Source organism: Pelobates fuscus, chromosome 1, assembly GCF_036172605.1.
Source record: "Pelobates fuscus isolate aPelFus1 chromosome 1, aPelFus1.pri, whole genome shotgun sequence".
Classification (NCBI taxonomy): Eukaryota; Metazoa; Chordata; class Amphibia; order Anura; family Pelobatidae; genus Pelobates; species Pelobates fuscus.
In genome coordinates this window covers 412163868-412182074 of record NC_086317.1, presented here as the reverse complement: position 1 = coordinate 412182074, position 18207 = coordinate 412163868, and the positions used below count along the sequence as shown (strand labels likewise).

The window sequence follows — 18207 nt, the reverse complement described above, 5'->3', positions numbered from 1 at the left end:
CACTACACACATTGCCCCATACACACACTACACACACTGCCCTGCAAACATTGCCCCCATAGACACACTGCACACACTGACCCACAAACATTGCCCCCATACACACACTACACACACTGCCCCACAAACACTGCCCCCCACACACACACTGCAACTCTCACACACACTGCCACCCTCACATACACACTGCACCGCTCACACACACATACACACAATTTTGAGTCTATGTCTTTATGTGACTGTGTTTGTGATTTTCTGACTATGTATGTGTCTGCGTGTTTTTTTAATATATGTGACTGTTTGGTTTTTTTTTTTGTCTTATTAAATCAAAACAAGCGGGCCACGGAAAAATTATCAAACGTTTACCGGTCCGCGGCATCTCACATAAAGAAACACACATACACAAAGTTTGGATTATTCAATTGCAGGCACCTATATGACTAGTTTGTGGTATAATTGATTGGTAAAGGCAGGAGTTAATCACATTAAAGGCAGAGGTGTTAATACCTGCCTAGAAAATAAGCTGAAGAGGGAAAGGCAGAGGGGATACTTGCCTGGAAGAAGAGAGTTGCAGCCTGGTCTGGTAAAAGAGTTCCAGAAAGACCCCAGACAAGTTTTGTCGACTGGGGCTGAAGTGTTCCAGGGTCCCCTGTGGCAGTGAGGAAGTGGACTTGGCGGAGCTACTCGGTTGGAGTATAAGAGCTCTGCCACAAATTATTATTCTAAATTAAATAAAGTAATCTAGTAAAAATGTATATCAATAAACAGCTTTATTACATTACTACATCCTGTGGCAATAGCATATAATCCATTCTTTGGTGAATAAAACCCCATGTGTGTTTGGACTTGCCACCTAGCAACATCCCTGCTGATTATCTCAGGACCATATTAACCATAAGAAAGTGCATAATTAGTTATATGGGATTCATGGTTTTATTCCACATTGGTAATTTTTACCACTGGAAATTCTTCAGTACTTGCATTTACATATCATTAGTTTGTTCCTCAAAAGATAACAAAAAGTTGCAAGCACAGATAAGTGGTGTACGAAACCCTTTCACCGTTAAACCGACAACATGGACAATGAGAAAGGAGTAATTGTAAGCAATCTATAGCTGAAAATATATTCTAAAATGCATTGACTTTTGCATGAGCATCTGAATCTAATAGGTGATTCTAAGCACCTGTGCCTTCTAAGAACTTCTAGTTTCACCAGCAATAATTGTAAATCATGGGGTGGCATATAATGCATTCCATAGAGATTGATGGCCCCGGTACTCAATATTGCATACAAGAAGACTTGCACTGTGCTTGACAAGAGATCAGGAATAGAGAATAGATCTAGCCAATATTGCAAGTTCAGGTTGCATTCATTAGAACTTGAGTTTCATCTGTTTGTATGTGAGAAGCTACTACTGTTTAATTATTATTATTTCGGCATTTATATAGCGCCAACTTTTCAGCAGCACAATTATTCAATGGGGATATATAACTGCAAGGAATTGACAGACAAAATAAATGTTGACAGATACAAGAGGTGAAGAGGGTCCAGCACAAACAAGCTTAATTGGAGACATTAGCTTGCAGATTCAGTGCTCTGTATCCATCAAGTTATAGAGCCTAGGCTATGAAATGGATTCTTTATATCTATATATTTATTATGCAAACTAATTTAAAATAGTCTGTGGTATATGCCTATAGAGTAAAATATAGAGTGTGAAGAGTGAAAAATCCATAGATGTATGGATGCACAGACAGGTAGAAAGAAATTTATTATTTTTTGACAATACTGAACCATGGTGTGCAAGATTTGGACAGTCCACATGGAAAGAATACGTGGCTGCTTTTTAAGTCCAATACTGCAAATTATAATGGCTATTTAAATGTAAAATTATATATTATATATTATATATAGAGAGAGTGGATGATAAATTATAGAATTATTGGCTGCGGCTGGCCCTGCCTCTTTCCGGCTCTGTGGCTGAGATTGTCAAATTTGGCAATCTCAGCCAATCCAGTGTTTTCCCATAGGAAAGCATTGGGAGGCTATTGTACATGCGTGGCAAAATGCTGTACCGCGCCATTCAGCATCTCACATAAAGAAACACACATACACAAAGTTTGGATTATTCAATTGCAGGCACGTATATGACTAGTTTGTGGTATAATTGATTGGTAAATATGACTAGGTGGGTGGTTGGACAGTGCTGGGAGAGGGTGTGTGTATGCACGTGGAGGCTGTGTGTGGTGTTGTACATTTGTGAGGATGCTGCTTGTGGAGTTATATGTCTGTGGGTGGCTGCTTCTTATATTTGGGGCTGTACTAGGGGAATAGGGGCTTTAGTGGGGGTAGTGACTATAGTTGGGAAAGAGGGGCTGTAGTGGGGAAATAGGGGCTGTAGTGGGAGGATAGCTATTGTGAAGGGATAGGGGACATAGTGGAGAGTATAGTAACTATAATAGATGGGGGTAGGGGCTATAGTGGGGAGAATAGAAGTGAGGAGGATTGTGACTATAGTGAGCGGAATAGGGCCTGGAGTGGAAGACAAGGGCGTATAGTGGGGGAAATGGGGAAATGGGGCTGGATAGTTGGTATAAATCGGGTGACTGGGGCTTTAGTGGGATGACAAGAGTGATAGTGGGGTGACAGGGAATATAGTGGGGTAATAGGTGCTATATTTGGTTGGAAAGGGCTGAAGTGGGGTCATAGAAGCTATACTTGGGTGACAGGAGTTATACTGGTGTGACAGGGGCTGTAGTAGGGTGACAAGCTATACTGTGGCAACAGGGACTATATAACATTTTCTTCCTCTGTCACTGAGGATTACGTTGGGCCACAGAAAGAGGAATCCTGATCCCTGGTGGTCCAGTGGGAGATGCAGCATACTTAACCTGCAGTGGCTGGCAGGGGAAATCTCCCCTGTCGGCCTCAGCCACACAGTAGAAGAATGGGCTGGCAGGTGAGGTAGATCTTTGATATCCCCACCAGTCATGGCCTCGGTGGCCTTGTGGCAAATTTAGCCCTGCACAGATATAGCAACAAATGCACACACACATACATCCAAATGTGATGATATTTGGCTAAGCTTGTCATCATTCACATCATTCTATAAAAAGAATAAAGGGTGGGGAAACCGTTATCCTAATCCTTCTTTGGATATCAGTGAGGTTTTCTGGAGAGAGGGTAAGACGAGAATGCCTTCTCCTCCTCATGCAGACATAATATTCCCACAACCAAAGATTGCCACAGATATGCAATGAAAGAAAGAGAGGAGAAAAAGTGTCCATGTGAGTCAATGCTGAGGCTATTAAAAGTCCATAATTAAAATCCATAATTTAGAGGAGGAGATGATTTCAGTGAATTTGGTAAGAGCATTTGGTTTCCATGCGCTTTTGTGTTTAGATCTCATATGACTCACATCAGTTGATGAAGACGCACCTTGCTCCAACGGGGGAACATGCATGGCAAAAAATTCTTTATATCAGAGAGTGGAAAAGCTTTTTTGTAGAAGAAAAGGAAGACTAGACAGAGGAGAGAGGTAAGTCAGAGATCTATTTGCTTAATTGGCCTACTTAAAGTATCTTTAAAAATGGAACTGTCAGTGGAATATATAAAGTGTAAAGTACAATAGTTATGGATAAATAATGGACAAATTATAAAGTACAATATTTAAACAACAGCTCTGTCCAGCTGCCACCTAAGGATTTCTACCACTACTCTTCCCACCAAAAATATGAACACCAAATTTTATAGTGCAGGTTAATATATAGAATGTAAGTCACATCTAACTGTGCAAATTGCCACGTATGTGACATATTGGTATAAGAGATATCCATAAGTGAATCAATATTTCACTTATGTCCTATGCATAATAATATCTTGATTTAATTAGTATATAGAAAGAAACATAAAACCATCATGGCGAAGCAGTACTTCTAAAACACTAATTGTGAGTATAACAATCACACTCAGATATGTACATGCACATCAGCAATAAGTAATGCGAAGTAAGAACTTTCCGGACAGTTGTCGCACCCAGACTATATTGGAAGTCTGCCTGCTCCTCTGCGAAGCATGTTATTACAGGGTCCAAATGTATTCAATATACTCCAAAGATGGGCTTCAAAGCAGACCTATCTCTTTCTTCTTTTTTTTTTAATTCTTTATTTTTGTTGTGCAGGTAAGTACATAACAGACACAAACGCCACAACAGCGTACTTATGTAGGTATACAGGCTTAACAATGGCATGAGTATGTGCACATTTTTTTTTTTAGTATCAACAAGCTCACTGAGTCGCTGAAACATTCGTGGAGAGTATCTGCACAGTAGTTTAGCATGTGTGTGGATTAAGTGTACTTTGCAGGGAACTAATGCAGTATTTTAAATGCTGGGATATACACATCTGCCTGAAAAATAAAGCTGAAGGTGCAGATGTAAAAACGGTAGGCAAGAAAATTATCAATACAGTAGAATAAGTAAGTAACATAATAAACAGGCAAGGTGAGGACTGATGCTTAGTTGCCGCTGGGTTCATAGATTTACGGTAACCGGGGACAGCCCTCATGGTACTAGGGATAACTGATGCCAAATAACACATTAAACATTACATTTATGCAGGTCGACTGCCCTGGGGGGCTAATTGCCGGTTTCAATTGGTAACAGTGGTTAAATAAATCGGCTCGCTAGTGTGTAGCTGTTAAGCAGCATTTTAACGAACCTGTATAGCATAGTCAATACAGAGATATAGGCGTAAAACAATACAATATACTGGACCCCCTTTGTATGACTGCCTATAAAGTGGTTCTCCCTTTGCGTTACCGTGTGTTGACTTAAATGAATAAAAAATAAAATAAAAATGGTAAGTATTTAGAAAAAGTAATCGCTCGTGGCTGAGAAAGCCGTTAAGCCCGGCAGCCCTGTACATCTCCTGTTACAAGGTGCCCGTGGCAAACGGAGAGAGATAGACAGGACAATGCCCTCGCGCGGGGTGTTGAGCTATGTTGTCAGTAGTGTGTGCAGTGTGGTCTCGTGTAGTCAGGTTGCGTGCCTGTCATGGTGTCAGCCATATAAGGCTGCTAGGTGAGTAGGCATATTAATGCTAATTGCCTCTCGTGTGAGGCCCTCTGGTTGATCTAGTGGGGTGTAATGTGTGGGAGCAATATTGCATATTTACGGTGGAAACACAATACCTAAGTAGGTAATAGACACCAGGTTAGATAAAACATGCAGCAGGAGAATTCAAAACCAAGAAGTAGCACAAAACGAAACAATCCATTGAGTTATGGGTCCGGAGTCATCCTTGCTCCCAAGGGGGGGGGGGGGGGGGAAAGCGGTATATATTCAACGTGTGAATGGGTATGTGGGTCAATGGGCCGTGTTTGGTTGGGGCCTCTGGATTGAGTGAGTCCCGTACTGGGCCTGCGGTCGGCCGGTATTCAGAGAGTCAGGTCTTGGCTCTGTCCTGCGAGCTCTGGGTGGCCCGTCTAGGGACAAATTCCGTTGCGGTTTCCGGGTTCCAGACGTGGGTTGGTCGCTGTGCTGTCTCCGGTGCTTCGGTGGTAAGAAGGTGTTGGGGAAGGCCCAATTGCTGCAGGACCATTCCGGCTTCCCGGAGGTCTCGGATGATGTGAGTTTTAGTCCCGTGAGCGACTGATAGGGCGCGTGAGGGGCGCCATTTGTAGCTGAGGTTGTGCTTCTGTAGGAGGGTTGTAAGTGGTCGCATCTCTCGGCGCCATGCTAAGGTGCTGTAACACAGGTCTGCATAGAAAGTTAAGTCCATGCCTTCGAAGGAGTAGGGCGAATTGTTGCGCAGTGCGTTTAGGAGGGTTGCCTTGTCTCTCCCTCTAACGAACTTTACGATTAAATCCCTCGTGGCAGAGGTTGGTGCTTGGGCGGGTTTGGGTACTCTGAATATGCCCTCTATCTCTAGTGTTTTGGACATTTTTGGCGTGAGCAGGGCCGAGAGTAGTCACCTTACCATGTGCGGGAGCTCCGCTTCGGGTACGTCGTCAGGGACCCCTCTGATCTTTATGTTGTTCCGACGGCAGGAGTCTTCCAGAGTTGCGAAGCGCCTTTCATATGAGCTGTTCAGTTGTCGCAGATCTCGGACCTCCTGTTGGAGGGTAGTGACCTGCTGCCTGGATGAGAGGGAGGTAGTTTCCAGGGCGCTTATCCTGCCGGTCAGCCCTTTAAATTCTTGGCGCAGCGTGGCCATGTCTGCCTGGAGGTTCTTTTGCAGCTCTGCCAGCAGTTCTTTCAGGAGTGCGGCCGTCACCGGAGCAGAGTCCGGCTGTGCTGTCGGGATCCGCGGCGTGGGGAGCGCTGGAGTTGGTAAGTAACCCTCATCGGTTCCACAAGAAAAATCGTCCGAGAGGTCTGAGCAGTCCCCAGTAATGGCCGCCATCCCAGGCCCTTGAGCCCCTCGTGCCTGCCGCCACATCTCCCCTATGTTCATGCCCATTCGGGGCGCTTCTTGTCTCGCTTTTTTTGTTTTTTTCCCCATCTGGGTTTAAGGCTCCTGGGAGAGCTATTGGGCCCTGTTGGTCCGGTTTGGGTAGCAGTATTTAAGGTGATTGTCAGCTTTGTAGTCCGGAGCTCCAGACACATGCGACCATTCGCTTTGGCAGTCAGACCGGAAGCCCTATCTCTTTCTTCTTAATGTTCGTTGCAGAGCAGAGCAATTAACATATCTGATCTTGTTTTGCCTTCCAGGTTCTTCAGAGACTAAAAGCGTGGATACCAATGTCTCTGTTTTCTCTCTTCAAATATAATAATTCCAGTTGCATTTGTGAAGTTACGTGACTAGTGTGAAGTATCAGTGCAGCAACGGCGTGGTATTGCCCACAGATGTGCACTGCCTTCCAGTGCTTCATTATGAGAAGCACTGGATTGGCTAGGAGATTCTGACTAGTTATGATCTGCCAGAGACTAAGGTGAGGAGAACCTTTCGCCATTGTCTTAGAGATCAGTAATAGCTTTTTGGGGAAGTGGATGAATCAAAATGAACTTTACATCACTCCTGTGTTATAAATAAATATATCTATAGATATATATATATAATCTTGGAATGTTCCTTTCATGGCGACAGCCGCACTAACAAAATCCTGATACTGTTATCATCCACCAAAAAGATGGCGTTCTGTCCCATCAGTAGTGACAGTTCCTCCGACCAAATTAAACTGAACATTATAATTTGTCTAGTAAGTACAGGATCAGCTGAAATCTCCTAAGGTACTGGGAACCTTAAATAAATAATTAATATGTGGAAAAATAGATGGAATAAATGTGAAAAGTGATTTAAAAATAATAGTGGATAGTGAATCAACCCCTTGCAGGTGAGTTAGAGAATTTCTTCAGATCAGCTGTCTGTACCTACAGTTAGCTATTCAGAGTTGAATTTGCTATAATTTGGAGTTTAATTAAAGGACCACTCTAGTGCCAGGAAAACATACTCGTTTTCCTGGCACTAGAGTGCCCTGAGGGTGCCCCCACCCTCAGGGACCCCCTCCCGCCCGGCTCTGGAAAGGGGTAAGGGGTTAAAACTTACCTTTTTCCAGCGGTGGGCGGAGAGCTCTCCTCCTCCGATCCTCCTCTTCTCCTCCCCGTCGGCTGAATGCGCACGCGCGGCAAGAGCTGCGCGCGCATTCAGCCGGTCACATAGGAAAGCATTCATAATGCTTTCCTATGGACGCTTGCGTGCTCTCACTGTGAAAATCACAGTGAGAATCACGCAAACGCCTCTAGCGGCTGTCAGTGAGACAGCCACTAGAGGACATAAGGGGAAGGCTTAACCCATTCACAAACATAGCAGTTTCTCTGAAACTGCTATGTTTATGAAAAAATGGGTTAACCCTAGAAGGACCTGGCACCCAGACCACTTCATTAAACTGAAGTGGTCTGGGTGCCTAGAGTGGTCCTTTAATTATCATGATGATTTTTTTTGCAAATTAATATTTAGAGATGCATGAAGAATGTTGTATTTGATTTTCCGGAGAGTGTGGGCTGCTTTGCTTTAAATTGCATGAACCTTTTTTGTCCTGGTTTGGCCTGCTCTTAATTATTATTATTTTATTTTTTTCTAAAAAAACAAGCATAGTCATAAACTGCCTAAAACAGTGACTTCAAAGTGCTTGCAAACACAATCAGCAGTGATCTAAGTATGATATATATTCTGATGGTTACACGCTCTCATTGCCACCATCTCTGTGAAATTTTGTGGCACCTGACCCCATTCCATTTCCACAGAGACTGTCTATTTACTTTTGTATACAAGGGACAGCTGGAGATTACTTAAAATTCAGGATGTAGCTGGAAAAGATACATTACTATTCTTTATTGTACAGCGCAATGCTAACTGTCAGCAACTCATAAAAATAAATACAGTGAGCGTGATTTATAGGTAGCGAAGCTCTCAGGGATTCATCAAAGCTAGCCCCCCTTCCCATTGCCTGCCATTATGCTCAGAAAGAACTGGTGCATTTGACATCTAGAGTACGTTAGAGGGGCTGCCAGGGTGGAAAGCAGAATTATGAGCTTGGAAAAGGTCTTCAGCATCCAAAGGGAGGTTCTCAGCTCTATCACTGTAGCTAAATACCACTTCTTCATTGCAGTGTATCTCCACTTCCTGCGCATGGAGTCACCCTCTCTCTGCAGAAGAGTATTTAACCTGTTGAGTGCTAAAACGACTCCAAAATCATGTCACATTCCTTCTTTTCTTGCAGCACAAATTTGCCATGTTCACCGCATAAATAGGATATCTTTATTTGTGTTTACCTTCATGACCATGTTTTTTATGGCTTGAAATCAACATAATTTTGATCTGAAACATGGAATGCATAGCTAGCACAGAAATTAAAGATGGACCAGCTATTTTGTGTAAGACCAGTGTTCAGTGATACCTAAAAGAAAAACAAGTATGTCAATTTACAAAACTATTTTTTTTTCTTCTTTTCAGAAAAACTGGGGAGGAGAGGGACAGTATAGAAATGTTATGGTGTCCATCGCCTTGCAATATTTGAGATGGCCTGAAGTGTTTGTACAGAAGCAGCAATATAATTTATGTTACATAAAGTTGGTGTTACAAAAATATATCAATCCAAATCGTAATGATCCCTCTTTTATTGAATTTGTAAAGACACTGGTGGGATTTCTGTGAAAACAGTTTCCTAAAAAAATGCCACCAGATGGTAAGAATACAGTTTGTATATATTGTTCACTTACAGTATGTGCAGCTGATTGGCTAAAACTAGACATGTGTACTATACAAATTATTCCTGTCTGTGTTTGCAGTCTGCAAAGAAGCCCTCTAGTGTACTCAAAGGCACCTTGCCTCTCAACCTACAAGAATGTAGCCTCTGTTCTCTGACCTACTAACACATCAAAATATTGTGAAAGGTTGGGTATTTACTATCCCTCTCCAAGATTAAGGGCCAGGTGCCGGGGCCATAACCATCTATTCTGGGATCAGACCTACCCAAAGATTACAAGATGGTTCCAATCGTGTCCCAACAAAGTAGTGCTAGCAAAAGATTTGTCTAAGTATGTAGATACAACCTGTTATCAAGCAACTGCTCTCTCATACAAACAGAATTGTGCCAAATGCCTCTAATTTAACAATATTATCAGTATCTTGACCTGTTAGAATAAGTACGTGGGGAATACCACATGCTGTGAAGAAAGAACCCTGCCTTCATGGCCTTAAATACCTTCAATATCAATGTTAATCTACCAGACAATATAATAGCTGTCTCTCAATCCTCTTAAGTGGTAGACTTATTAAAAGTTTTAAATTTCATTAAAGACCAGGCTGCTTATTAATACTTCGCCTTCTCATGTATCCCATCCTTACCTCCACTAATTCACGTACATGGCTTTAATGAATTAACTCTTTCTTACCGCTATTGGCTCGCTTTTAGAAAAAGCATAAGTAATTAAATGTTAACAACTGTGTGAGCTGGATAGTAATGACTGCATCGCCCGCACTCTAAACTCTCTTAGCTAATTAACATCACTAGATTTGTGTGATCCATTTGATGGATGCCTCTCTTTCTCCCCATGCGCCTTAACGAGCCAGTGCTACTAATTAATTGATGGGAGATCACTCATGTCCCTCTGTCCCGTTACACATTTTCTGCCAGTAATAGGGAACAAGAACAGTACATTTTGTGAAGTGAGAGATAAGCCAGCCTTTTGCTTTTATCACATTACCCTTGGGTCCACAGTCCTATGATTGAGAGACAACTGATTGTGTCCTAGGTGTCTTTATACCTTTTGCTGCTACATAGTGATTCCTTATCCATCACCAGCTTCAGTGGTGCTGTCAGTATTATCTCAGGATGAATCTGTTGGACCTGTATGATTAAAGTGACAGTGCTTTATTTTAAATGCGGAATACTGTGAAAAATGGCATTCCGCAACCTGCGTGTGAACTGACACAGCCATGTAAAGTGGATTTTGTACACATTGCATTATGTCAGGGCAGAATAATAGCATCTACAGGGGATCGGCAAAATAATGTAACATACCTAACACTATAATGATATGAAGCACCTAATAAAGAGGACAACATTTGCCTACAGAACAGCTTCACTTCTTCAATTATAAATAGTTAATAAATTCCCCAATTATGAATATTGGAATATTGGATCATGTAATGCCTTTCATTTTTGAGGGCTGGGGAAAACTTTTTGAATGTATCCTGATGTTCATAAAACTACTATTGAATTTATTTAGCAGTATATAGGGATATCCTAGAGTAAGGAACTATGATGGTACCACAGAATACCTTGTTCTTAAACATGACTTCATATTTCTTGTTCATTAAACAACCATGAAGTACAATCATCGGACTTAGAGATTGTCCATAGCATTAGGAGTCCCCCACCATATTATAAACTTAACAAGATTTTGTGTGTTAAATATACCTTTTGACTTTCTCCAAAAATTAGCTAATTCAGATGCAGATAATAGTGGAAAAGGTAACATTTGTGCCATGTACAATTTTTCAAAGCTCAAGGGTGCAAGTAGTGTAGCTTTCAGCATAGGCCTGGGATGCTAGTCGTTTTCAACCTGTAACTTGCCGATTAGCGATGGACATTGGCTTTTCTTCCTGTTTATCAATGGCATAATGAAATAACATACTGTTTTTGGTATCCACAACACCATAATGTAGTCTTTGCTGGAGAATAGGACTCAACAGCACTATAGGGACTAGAGCAGGCAACAACAATTAGGCTATTTCTGTTAATTCAGGGGATGGATAGTTTAGATTCCTTCACTATCAAATCTACCTCCAGTCTAAAATCCCTTAAGAAATCTCAATACTTACTATATCTCAATACAGAATTCAGCTGTAATCATGGGTGATTATATTGCTTACCTGTTCATTGTTGAATTTATGTTTATTTTAATATGATTCTATATATATTTTTTTTTTTTTTTTAATTCTTTATTTTTGCAGTGCTTATAATGGTTACAGGCTTGCATATGGTACCCCAACGGCATTCCATACGTTGATTGCTAAACATTTGTTACAGAGGGTATTAGATAGACAAAGCACTTTTTTTTTTATATTACATGGTAAACAGGCTTAAACGTAGATTGAGATTACAATAGAAAAACAGAAGAAACATTCTAGAGTTTTGCTTTTAACACATATGAATAGGTCTAAATAACTAGGAGACATGTTATTACATGTAGTTGACAGGCTATGGATCTGCAGTGGTTAATCTTTAGGTATGAGCATGCTAGGCTAGATATTCACGCTACTTTATTTCGCTTAAACGTTATGAGAGTTAAGCTAAGGCTAGGGCACATTATAGGGTATACAAAGAAAGATGATAAGGTTAAATAAAATTTGCACAACATTATACCCCACAGGTATCCAGGCTGTTTTATGCGATTCGGCTTATTCCCATGCGGGTCCCACAGCCAAAAAGTCCCAGTGATTATGTGAATAACGCAAAATGTCACAGTGGGCCAACAAGTCTTCAACGGAGAGATATGTGCATACATATATAGGCTAGTAGTGGCCTGAGAAGAGTGACCAGATCAGCCGACTCTCTCCATTGGTATAGAGCTGCCCCATCTGGAAGCCCTCAGGGTTCCCCTTTCTGTGTTAGGCTGCAGTGGGGTACCTCGGTCACAGTCTCTGTGTCTTGCGGCGTCCTCTGTTCCCTTTTCAGTCTGCTTGGGGGTCCGTCTCTGGATAATGTGAGTTTGAGCCTCCGATGGGGTGGGGGTCTTCTTCCTCCACGGTCCTTGGGAGTCTCGGGCTGCCTTGTACTGGTTTCGAGTAATTGGTTTTCGTTGCCGTATCTTAGGCAGCGCGGCAGTTTGTTTTGTCTGCTTTGTCTTCGGGCGCCTCGTGGGTTGCTTGACTGTAGGCCAGCTTGGGTCTGCGACTGGTTGTGTGTCACCTTGAGTTATTTTTGCTGTGGTATACTGCTTTGCACCCCGCTGGGTCAGTTCCCGGAATTTTTCCCAGAATGTGTCGAATGCTTGTGCGATGCTGTCTTGCGTGGCTCCCTTCCTGGGAGTTTGGGTGAAGCTGGGTCTCGGTGCGGCGGCCATCTTGGCCATCTTGATTCTGCAGAGCCTCTCCAGTGGATGCTGGACGGGTATGTCTGCCCTTTGGGGGGGACCGGGATGACCCCCGCCGGTCCATAGGGGGGGGGGGTTTGGAGCGCTTTTGGTCTCCGTAGTCGACCTTAGTGCAGGAAGAGCGGCCGTCTCTCCCCGCCTCGGTCACCAACAGGCCGCATGGCTGCTTCGTCCTGGAGCCGCAGGCTACCGGCAGAATCGCCACAGGCAACATGGTCCCAGGTTGCTCACGGGTGTCCAGCAGGAGTATGAAGCGGTATTTTGTAGGTTTTGGCTCGTTAATTAGTCGATTTATAGGTCTCGGGCCCGGAGCTCGGGCAGCCTGCGACCATCCACTTCAGCAGTCAGGCTCCGCCCCCCATGATTCTATATTTTTAATATTATACTGTGCCCTATTGTAACAATGGCATGTTTCTGGGCCCACAACATACTTGAAAATGAGAGAAATCTCAATGTATCCTTCCTGGTAAAATATTTTATAAATAAATAAAATGTTCCTAACTTTACCATAAATCCTATCTATCTCTGCGCTTAGCAATGAGTAAAGGTCACCTTTGAATGTTCTTTTTTTTCCTGCACATCCCAAGGATGCAATTACATAAACAGAGACCCAGAAATGGCTGAGTCAATTTGCTTTTAAGGCCAAATGAACAAATATTATTCATTTTCTTTTCATGAATCAGAGTAAGCCAGCTGTGCAATGTATGCATGCAAGTGTCACTGTGGGTTCTGCTGTTAAAACCTATGGGGAAACATACCAACTGTATTTTCAATTCAGTTATTTATCCACTCCCTCTTAAAAGATGGAGAGAAAAGGGTAGAGTTAACATTCAATTGGTTTTTGATTTTTTTCGCTCAAAACTTGCTTTAACATCATCCAAACAGGATGGTTTGTCCGGATAGTTTCTAGGCTCCTTTAATCAATCCAGCACCCAGAAGTCTTATTAAATAATCGAACATTGATAAAAAAATAATAATAATAATTCTCTTTCACTTGGCAAGCTTATATTAATTTACTAGAAAACTCTACTCAAAACAAATCCATTTTTGAATTTACAGGTTGGATCTTAACCAGGGTTGTAGTTTCTTAATACAAACCTTTTGGATCTAAGTACTCCAGGTTTGTTGCCCCCGATGTGGCGTCAACTTGATTACACCAAGGCTGCAGACCTAATTTATAAGCGTGATTCGTAAGAGAGCATATTTTGTTTGATTTTATGTAACGTTGTTCTTTTATTCATTTTATTCTTCTTTATAATTTTCTACTAGAAAAATGTCAAGTAAGATATGCAAGTCAATAATCTCAACTTTAGTAATTTAAAATGTAATATGTGTGACTGCCTTACTTATTATTTCACCTTCACTCATGACAATAAAAGTTTAAAACTGATCAACCCAGCAACGATACAAGATTAACCATATACGCTCTACGCGGTTTTCAGATGATTCTAAAAAGCAGAACACTCAAAAGCTTTAGATGTTGACGCTATATAAATAAAATAAAAATAATAATAATGAGCCGGATGTCATAGGAATTTGAGTCAATACTGAGCAGCTGTAAGCAGGCTTTAGAGCAAAGGGGTTGTGGAGTGTGCGGACTCCATCGTAATATACTCCACCAAACTGGCGCCCGATACGAGGCTAACAAACTTTTGTAAACTTACATAATATACATTTTTACATTTGTCTGCAAAAAAATATATAAACAAAATTGACGTGTTTATGTGTTTATGCTAGCTATGCATCGCTTGCTTCAAAACAAAAAGTTAATCTGTGCCAATGAAAGTCTCTTAGGGAATTTAAAAAGAAATGTTCTTCTACAGATTTAGCAATTAAGGGATTAAACACTTGTTGCTACCTGAATGGCGTACAACCAGCATGCATTTGGATATGAACACTGCTGAAAACCAGCAATTAGTACTTTCTGACAGCTGGTCTATGGTGTGCATTTGTTAGTTAGGCTCCCTGCTCAGGATAAAATGATATGTATCTGTAAACGTGCATGCCGTTTTGTCTACACACTCGATCGAATATTTTGCTAACCTTTGCTTCTTTTAAAACGGAAGAGTTCCACCAAGAACGCTCATTTCTCCCACAGGCAGTCATTCAAGTTGGCTTTCTGTTTGAAAATATTCAGCTGTAGAGCAGCATGGGTCCAAGATATAGATTGGGACATGTACCTTAAGTCACCCAACATATGGTGAGTTCTTACAAATATCCATCAGAAAGTGGTAATAATTTATGCTGTGTCTTCAGGATCAGCGCTAAGCAGTTTTGCAGTGAACAAATGTAATAACAAGCATGCTTACAGTCACATGAAAAAAATAAAAAATATAAATGTATTTTTCTTAGGACTGCGTTTTGCTTAACCCATTCATTTAGAATAGTGTATAATGATGCAGTATGTGTTTCAATGCCAGTGCATGTTGGCAACCTGTAGGTATTTGTGGGTTATAGTTCCATGATGCTGAGCCAGCCTTGAGCAATGATTATATATATATATATATATATATATATATATATCACTAATATTAGAGTACTCCTATATTCACTGTATGTAGAGTCTTTATTTTATTCACTATTCCTTACAGCATATGCGTCTCACTATAGAAGGTACATTTTTCTGAACTATATTAAAGGAACATTTCAAATAGCATAACCACTACAGTCCACTGTAGTGGTTATGGTGACAGAATTGTCAAGACACCATCCCATTGTAAACAGACGGTTTAGTTCAGTTCTACAACTTACCTGGGTCTCCTGGGGGCCCACATTGCATTTGGACTTCTCCAACAGAGTAATTCAGTCTCCTAAGAGCCTGAATGTATTTAATGCGGCTGTGGTTGACTGATGGGGCCAAGTTAAGTTGTCAAACTGTTCTCAAGCTCAAGACAGAGATAAGTAGCATCAATTGTGCAAAGCCTTGACCTTTATAATGAAGACACCAAGGCTAGATAGATTTTCATTGAAATAGATAGGTGTGGTCCATGTGGTTTCCCTATATGTGTTCAGCACTCGCTGCATCATTTCACCTTGCAGAATCAGAAATGTCAATCAAAAACAATACACAATAGTGTAATTTGGCGCGCACAATATTAATAGTTAAACAAAATATAAGCAAAAGAAAAATAAAAGTTATTATAGATTGCCATTAAAAAAATAATTGAAATGCTGTAAATTAATGAAAATACACATTCACACTACCGAGAGTCTCATTAAGATATATGCTTTCAAATGCAGGGGTCTATTAGGTGACTCTTTTCTCACTCTGATACAACACTTCTTTCTTCCTTATCCAAATTTTGGTGCTCCAGATCTAAGGCTCAGAGTTTAGACATTGGTGTTTGACAGATGGGAGACACCTCCCTCCTACATATCACTGTTCCCCCAGAGTTCTTTCACAAAGGGATCCAATTCCCATGTGCAGTAGAGATGTCACGAATAGTTCGCTGGCGAATAGTTCCTGGCGAACATAGCTTGTTCACGTTCGCCACGGCGGACGAACATATGTGATGTTCGGTCCGCCCCCTATTCGTCATCATTGAGTAAACTTTGACCCTGTACCTCACAGTCAGCAGACACATTCCAGCCAATCAGCAGCAGACCCTCCCTCCCAGACCCTCCAACCTCCTGGACAGCATCCATTTTAGATTCATTCAGAAGCTGCATTCTTAGTGAGAGGAGGGACAGTGTAGCTGCTGCTGATTTAATAGGGAAATCGATAGCTAGGCTAGTGTATTCAGTGTCCACTACAGTCCTGAAGGACTCATCTGATCTCTGCTGTAAGGACAGCACCCGAAAAAGCCCTTTTTAGGGCTAGAACATCAGTCTGCTTTTTTTTTTTTCCCTGTGTAATCTAATTGCAGTTGCCTGCCTGCCAGCATGTGTGTCAGGCTCTGTCAGGGTCTTACCTGAGTTGGGAGTCTGTAGCGCAGATATGTCGCTCACCCTTGCAGATAGCCACAGGCCGAGGTGGTCAGGTAAGAATTCACCTGGCCTGTGGGTCTGTGCACGGGGGCTGTGCAGGATGCAGTACCAAATTCGCAGGACAGGCAAGGACAGAACCAGCAGGATAGTCGAGGGATAGCCGAGGTCAAAGGATGCCAGAGGTCAGAATAAACGTAGTCACAAGCCGAGGTCAAATATATGAAGCAGAATAAACAGGAACACTGGTACGACACAGGAACACTAGATCAAAGACTTGACAATGAGTACAGGGCGAGGCTGGGTTTAAATACCCTGCTGATGAAGATCAGAGTCAGGTGAGATACAGACAAGTCAAGGTGCAGCCCCCGGTGTAGTAGCCAAGCCAGGATGAACAAGACCGGAATCAGTAGTCTCTGGTAAAGCTGCTGTGGCTCAGAGGCAGAGAGCAGGACTAGGATAGATAAGTACCCCGGTTCAAGTCCCCTGTTGGGAATTCCAGGAGTGACCACGTCTGGCCGTCTGTCTCACAGGTGAGTACCCTGACAGGCTCACAGCGTATACTGTGCCCACTTGCCCAGTGCCACCACTCATATCTTGTGTCACAATAGCTTGGAAATAAAAAAAAACTAAATTTTTTTTCACTGTAATATAATAGCAGTCAGTTTCCTTCACACGTGTGCGTTTCAGGGCCTGCCAGGGCACAGTGTCACACCAGTGCAACTCATATCTGGTGTAACAATAGTGTACATTAAAAAAAAAAACTAGAAATTTGACTGTGAAATAATAGCAGTCAGTTTCCTTCACACGTGTGCGTTTCAGGGCCTGCCAGGGCACAGTGTCACACCAGTGCAACTCATATCTGGTGTAACAATAGTGTACATAAAAAAAAAAAACTAGAAATTTGACTGTGAAATAATAGCAGTCAGTTTCCTTCACACGTGTGCGTTTCAGGGCCTGCCAGGGCACAGTGTCACACCTTTTTTTTTTTTCGATTAGTGGTACTATGCGTGCAAGCTACTGTGACAACAGATATGAGTGGCACTGTGCACTGGCAGAAGTTGGCAGAGTAGACGCTGTAGGCCTGACGCACCATCCTCCTCCAGCTTAGCTTTGGGCACCTCTCAAGTTACCACTCGCCCGCCTGCCGCCACCACCAACACTAGCACCACAGCCGCTTCACTTGATCTGTCAGAGGAGTTATTTACACATCAGTTGGAAGAAATGAGTGATGCGCAACCATTATTGCCAGAGGATGTAGATAACAGGGATATGTCTCAGTCAGGCAGCATTACACACATGGACGGTGTGATGATGATGTTGTACCCGCTGCTGCTTCCTTTGCTGAGTTGTCAGATACAAGTGAAGCGGTTGATGATGACGATGCGTCCGTGGATGTCACGTGGGTGCCCGCTAGAAGAGAAGAAGAACAGGGGGAAAGTTCAGATGGGGAGACAGAGAGGAGGAGGAGACGAGTGGGAAGCAGGGGGAGGTCGTCGCAAGGAGCTAGTGGCACAGTCAGACAGCATGCATTGGCACCCAGGGTCAGCCAGACAGCACGCCAATCAACGCATGCTGTTGCCACCACCAGAATGCCATCATTGCAGAGCTCAGCGTGTGGCATTTATTTTGTGTGTCTGCCTCTGACAACAGCGATGCCATTTGCAACCTGTGCCAAAAG

General features: G+C 42.3%; 1 protein-coding gene across 1 annotated transcript in view; it reads left to right on the top strand.

Annotated features, from left to right (window-relative positions):
• The window catches only part of COPZ1 (COPI coat complex subunit zeta 1), a 278926-nt gene that overhangs the window by 212765 nt on the left and 47954 nt on the right, over positions 1–18207 (top strand). The window lies entirely within an intron of this gene.